We start from the raw sequence: 7,019 nt of genomic DNA on the forward strand, positions 1-7,019 counted from the left end.
TAGATTCATCAAAATAAGCAAACAACACACGAAAAACAGAATCTGTCAAAAACAGAACAGTCTGTAGTAATATGTAGGTTTCGAATACTTATGGAACCCCAAAAATTATAAAATAAATTGTTGGACGTGAGTAATTTATCTATTAATCATCTGTAAAAAGAATCTATAATACCTAAATAGTCCATCCCCACTATCTATTTCTCTTGACATGCAGCCTATCCACATCAGCAAGCCAGCCACATCAGCGTTCTGTTACTGGCTTACAGGTGGGACCCACCATAGGTTGACCACAGCCACATCACAGTGCGGTTACCAGCATGAGAGACCCACCACACGGCTGGCCACCTACATAGTGCGTCCGTCCCTCCCTCGATTCAGCCAAACCCATCCACACCTTTTCCCTTCTTATAGTCCGGTGCAGCGGACGACATCCCATCTCTCCCCTCCTACAGCACCGTCGACTCGGCTCCCCCATGCGATACTCCATGGATTTCTCAGCGGTGTGGTTTCTATAGTCCCTGGTTCCATGGTCTCACTCCTCAGCTACCGATCGGATTTCATCAGTGGTGACAGCGGCAACTTGGAGGGGCGTCCTCGCGTGCTTCGTGTCGGGCGGCGGCGGCTACAAGGAGACACAACAGGAGGTGCGGCCAACGACGAGCCCTCACACCTTCACCCTGGACGAACCCGGAAAGATCTGCTTCAGCCCCGTCTATAGGAGCTCCGTTGACGGCGGCCTTCGCCCCAGCCTCTCCATGCAGGTCGCCGTCAAGTACCTCAACAGGGACGGCGTCCAGGGGCACCGCGAGTGGCTGGTGCGTGGTCATTCTCCGGTGTGAGAGAGTCCAGTCACCAACCAGGCAACCACAGATCATTCGTTGGTTCATTGTTTCCGTGATGATTGATTGATTTTTTTTGTCGAACAGGTGGACGTGTATTTGGAGATGCCGAGCCACCCACACCTGCTGCAATGGTAGCGATTCTCTTGGCAAGCTAAGCTCCTGAATGTGAGTACGAAGTCATGCTCCTGTTTGTGCGTGATGGGTTTGCGGCAAGGGCGACGAACTTCAGAGTACAGCGACAGGTTTTGTACTTTGTTCTTCAGGATTTGTTCTGTCTTCATATTTCCTTCTTATAAAAAGGTCACATTAATCGAACACAACCAATCGAAATCAGCCTTCTCATGATTTTCGTTTCAGCCATAACCCATGGACTGATCGAGCCAAAAAGGATCCCGTCGCATCGATTCATGTCTCAATAGCTCCCTCCGTGCATCCTACACCCGTTTCTCATCTCCCCCACTTATCTTTATGGCTTTTAATACACAAGTGCATATAGGAATCCAAGTAAATAGCAACGACAGTTATTAACAGGTTACAGATCTTTTGCATTCGTCTTCCTCCCACCTTAATGTGAGACGGTTCTCCACCACTATTAAAGCCCTCTGCTAAAACTGCTCTACAGGTCCAACATTTCAGCTTCAGTTCATTCATCTCTTTAATTTGAGTCACGAGGAGGAGCCACCAAAGCTGGGGACACGTGTACATCACCCCTGGCCACTAATTCGTATTTAGAAACATGTATGTAGTGTGATCATCATCTGATGCGCCGGCCTTCTCGAGCATTGTCTCTGTCACCGGCATGCACTCTGGAATAGTTCTCTGCTTCCAGTTTTCATCCTCCCATGCTTACTCTTATCCATGAACTTATGGCTTTGAATTTGTTAGGTTATGCTATAACTCGAAAGTTGCTTGTGGTTTTGTCGGCAAGGGCCATCACTGCTTCATTGTTTCTTAGGTATCTTGCTATTCACACTCATCTCCTAATTTTCTTATTCACACTGAATGATGACATGCATCTTTTGGTCTTCTACTATGTTAATTTTGTTGTTCGCGTGAAACTCCTATCTCCGAATTTAAGTAGTTACATTGGATAAGCATGCAACTTCTGTTTGGAGTAGATAGCATAATAATCTGCTCCCCCAGATTCTTCCGTGTTGTGTATTTCTTCAAAAGGATTAGCTACATACTAAAAGAAAAAAACCCTGCTTTGGTTAAGTCAATTTTCCTTTTTATGATTCGCACAGATGGATAGAACTAACAATTCTTCTGAGCCATTCTATTAGTCCTCCAGTCTCATGTTTTGTTTCTGACTAGGATGACTACAAGTATAACCCTTGCAATAATGTCGTTTTTTTCTCCACATGTAGGATAGTGTTAACCACACTGCAAGAAGTTCATGAACTACTATGCCTTCTTCCTAGAATTAGGTGTACTGTTGCTTAAATCATGAATTAGTGACCACAAGGTTGATCAACTTTCATTTGTAGTAAAGAACACTCTCAATTCATGATGATCCAACATATGTATCTGCATGAATAAAAATATCTCTTTTGGATGTTTTATATTTTATAGACGGAGAGAATGTGGACAAATATTATTCGCATATATTCTAATTTTATTCTTGATAAACTTAACACTATATATTCCCGCAGCAACGCGCGGGGTATTATCTAGTTAACTAAATATCACTGTCTAGTAAACAATGGCAGCAATTCTCACAAGCGCTAAAGTTTCTGTTTTTTATAGCAGGATCAAAAAGACTTTCCCCAAGTCTTCCCAGCGGTTCTACTTGGCACAAACACTAATTAAACACAAAAACACAAACAAAACAGAGGCTAGATAAATTATTTATTACTAAACATGAGCAAAAGGCAAGGAATAAAAATAAAATTGGGTTGCCTCCCAACAAGCGTATTGTTTAACGCCCTTAGCTAGGTATAAAAGCAAGGATAGATCTAGGTATTGCCATGATAATGATAAGATAAATCGCGAAAGCTCATCTCATACTCCCTATGTTCAGCAGCAAGCTTCCTTTGTGGCAAGCAAAAATAATCAAAAGGGCTAAATTTAATGGGACAAAAGAACCCAAGATCAAGCTCGGGAGGTATTGGTTCCTCCTTTGGCCCCTCATATTGCACAACCAATTCATCATTATAAACATTCTTTTGGAAAAAATTCATGAGCCTTTGTTCAAGGGAAAAACCTAGCCCATTTTTCTGGATGGCAAAATTATCATTAAGTTCAGAGATCCTATTAACAAGAGCATCGGTAGGAACCTTTTTTCTAAGGTTTTCATTAAAAGCAACATGATATAAAGATCGTAAACGCATAATATCTTCTTGATAGAAAAGAATTGCTTCTATGGGAGGACGGCCGACATCCACCCTATAATGCGCAAAATTTTCGTTGGCCTCTTTTATTATAAATCTGAACTCATGAGCTAAAAAGATGGTTGCTACTCGCTTAACAGAAGAATGCTCAATATTAGAAAATTCTAGGAAAATCCTTTGTATGGAAGGATGCATATGTAAAATTGTCTCTCGAGTTCAACTATGAGCAAGGATATAGCATCTGCTTTTCTGCTCATATAGCATCTGCGAGACTACTAGTTTTATGAAGGATAGATCTGAAGGAAATATGCCCTAGAGGCAATAATAATGTTATTATTTTATTTCCTTATATCATGATAAATGTTTATTATTCATGCTAGAATTGTGTTATCCGGAAACATAATACTTGTGTGAATACATAGACAAACCAAACGTCACTAGTATGCCTCTACTTTACTAGCTCATTAATCAAAGATGGTTATGTTTCCTAACCATAGACATGTGTTTTCATTTGATTAGCGGGATCACATTATTAGGAGAATGATGTGATTGACACGACCCATTCCATTAGCTTAGCACTCGATCGTTTAGTATGTTTCTATTGCTTTCTTCATGACTTATACATGTTCCTATGACTATGAGATTATGCAACTCCCGTTTGCCGGAGGAACACTTTGTGTGCTACCAAACGTCACAATGTAACTGGGTGATTATAAAGGAGCTCTACAGGTGTCTCCAAAGGTAAATAATGGGTTGGCGTATTTCGAGATTAGGATTTGTCACTCCGATTGTCGGAGAGGTATCTCTGGGCCCTCTCGGTAATGCACATCACATAAGCCTTGCAAGCATTGCAACTAATGAGTTAGTTGCGAGATGATGTATTACGAAACGAGTAAAGAGACTTGCCAGTAATGAGATTGAACTAGGTATTGAGATACCGACGATCGAATCTCGGGCAAGTAACATACCGATGAACAAAGGGAACAACGTATGTTGTTATGCGGTCTGGCCGATAAAGATCTTCATAGAATATGTAGGAGCCAATATGAGCATCCAGGTTCCGCCATTGGTTATTGACCGGAGACATGTCTTGGTCATGTCTACATTGTTCTCGAACCCGTAGGGTCCACACGCTTAAGGTTTCGATGACAGTTATATTATGAGTTTATGAGTTTTGATGTACCGAAGTTAGTTCGGAGTCCCGGATGTGATCACGGACATAACAAGGAGTCTCGAAATGGTCGAGACATAAAGATTGATATATTGGACGGCTATATTCGGACACCGGAAGTGTTCCGGGTGATTTCGGAGAAAACCGGAGTACCGGAGGGTTACCGGAACCCCCCCGGGAGAAGTAGTGGGCCATATGGGCCTTAGTGGAGAAAGAGAAGGGCAGCCAGGGTTGTAACACCCTCGATGCGACTATAGCTCCCACGTGTCGAGGCACGACTTAGAGACATAATCGCATTGAAGGCATATGTCGCAAGTTAGGCAATCTTCACAACATCCCATGTAATATAAATAATAAAGGGGAGAGAACATAGTTGGCTTACACTCGACACGTCAATCAAGTACATAAATAACATTACATCATCCAAACACTCATGGCCCGACTACGGCACCAAAATAAAAGATAACCCAACATGTGACACGGTCCCGTTCACCCCCAACTGGGCACCACTACTGATCATCGGGAAAGGAAACATAGTAACATTGAGAGTCTTCGTCGAACTCCCACTTGAGCTCATACGCGTCTCCTGGAGCGGAATCATCAGGCCCTGCATCTGGTGTAATAGTATTCTGTGAGCCACAGGGACTCAGCAATCTCGCACCCTCGCGATCAAGACTATTTAAGCTTATAGGTGTGGCAAGGTGAAAATATGTGGAGCTGCAGCAAGCGACTAGCAAAATATGGTGGCTAGCTTATTCGCAAAAGAGAGCAAGAAGAGGAGGCAAAGCGCGAGCGAGAAACTAGAGAGCAACCTGCGCAAACATTACTCCAACACCGTGTCCACTTCCCGGACTCCGCCGAGAAGAGGCCATCACGGTAACACACTCAGTTGATTCATTTTAATTAAGTTAAGGTTCAAGTTATCTACAACCGGACATTAACAAATTCCCATCTGCCCATAACCGCGGGCACGGCTTTCGAAAGTTCAAATCCCTGCAGGGGAGTCCCAACTTAGCCCATGACAAGCTCTCACGGTCAACAAAGGAATAGACCTCCTCCCAAGACGTTCCGATCAGACTCGGTATCTCGGTAATTCAAGACACTTCGACAGGTTAAAACAAGACCAGCAACACCGCCCGAATGTGCCGACAAATCCCAATAGGAGATGCACATATCTCGTTCTTAGGGCACACTCAGATGAGCCAGACATCGGGTAGGCCAGCCCAGAGTTGCCCCTGGTAGCCCCGGACATCGCTCAGTTGGGCCAACACTCAGAGGAGCACTGGCCCGGGGGGGTTAAAATAAAGATGACCCTTGAGTCTGCAGAACCCAAGGGAAAGAAAAGGGTATGTGGCGAATGGTAAGACCAATGTTGGGCATTGCTGGAAAGCTTTAATCAAGGCGAACTATCAAGGGGTTCCCATTATAACCCAACCGCGTAAGGAACGCAAAAATCTGGGAACATAACACCGATATGACGGAAACTAGGGCGGCAAGAGTGGAACAAAACACTAGGCGAGAGGCCGAGCCTTCCACCCTTTACCAAGTATGTAGATGCATTAAGATAACATGGCAATATAATGATATCCCAACAAGTAAATAAAGGTTCCAACAAGGAACGGCCCCCAATCTTCACCTGCAACTAGCAACGCTATAAGAGGGGCTGAGCAAAGCGGTAACATAGCCAATCAACGGTTTGCTAGGACAATGGTGGGTTAGAGGTTTGACATGGCAATTTGGGAGGCTTGAAAGCAAGTGGTAGGCATCGTAGCAATGGCATAGCAAAAGAGCGAGCAAACTAGCATAGCAAAGATAGTAGTGATTTCGAGGGTATGATCATCTTGCCTACACAGTTGTCAGAGTTGACTGGATCCTCGAAAGCAAACTCAACGGGATCCTCGGTAGCGAACTTGTCTCCCGGATCTACCCAAACGAGACAAACAAGCAACAAGGGCACAATCAACCACGTGCAAACTCAAACAACACAATGCAAAGATGATATGCTATGCGGGATGCAAAATGCAAGATATGACAGGAAATGCATGAACCTGGCCTCAACTTGGAAATCCAAGTATGCCACTAGAAATATGAGATGAAATCGCTTGAAAACAATATAAAGAACGCCGGAATCGTAGTTACGGTTTGGAAATGGCAAGCGATTCAAAAATGGCACCGGTCTGCGATTTACAGCAAGTAGGCATCTAAATGCAATGAGATGAACATGCTACAGCACCCAAACATGACAACAAAATACATAGCAGGGATGCACACAAGATGCTTAACAAAAGTCTAGCACTGAGCTACGGGCAATTCACCCATTAACAGGTTCAAACAAGCATGGCAAAAATGCATATGACAAACAGATCTCAGACTTAGTGAAATTAACACTTGTCTGGAATTTCAGATCAGGTAGCCCTCTTCGGAGCAACAAAACTACATGCTACAGGATCTGAATATGGCAAAGTAAAGCATGGCATGGAGCTACTCAAAGAGCTTAATAAAAGTCCCTTAGTGACCTTGAGCCAAAAGGGATCAGAAAATACAATTGCAAGCACGTGAACATAGCAAAAACATAATCAGTTTTCATACTTAGTGAAAACTGGAGCAAGCTGAAATATAGCTCAAGTAGGCATGTTTACGAGCTCGATGCACTCACTACGGTGCAAGTCATGGCAA

General features: G+C 43.5%; 1 long non-coding RNA gene across 1 annotated transcript; it reads left to right on the forward strand.

The window, feature by feature from the left end:
- The first annotated feature begins 398 nt into the window (after positions 1 to 398).
- On the forward strand, positions 399 to 2,411 carry LOC123130370 (uncharacterized). The gene is made up of 2 exons (XR_006463815.1): positions 399 to 815; positions 927 to 2,411. It is a non-coding gene; the product is annotated as an uncharacterized lncRNA (long non-coding RNA).
- The last annotated feature ends 4,608 nt before the right edge of the window (positions 2,412 to 7,019 follow it).

This window comes from Triticum aestivum, chromosome 6A (assembly GCF_018294505.1).
Source record: "Triticum aestivum cultivar Chinese Spring chromosome 6A, IWGSC CS RefSeq v2.1, whole genome shotgun sequence".
Taxonomy (NCBI): domain Eukaryota; kingdom Viridiplantae; phylum Streptophyta; class Magnoliopsida; order Poales; family Poaceae; genus Triticum; species Triticum aestivum.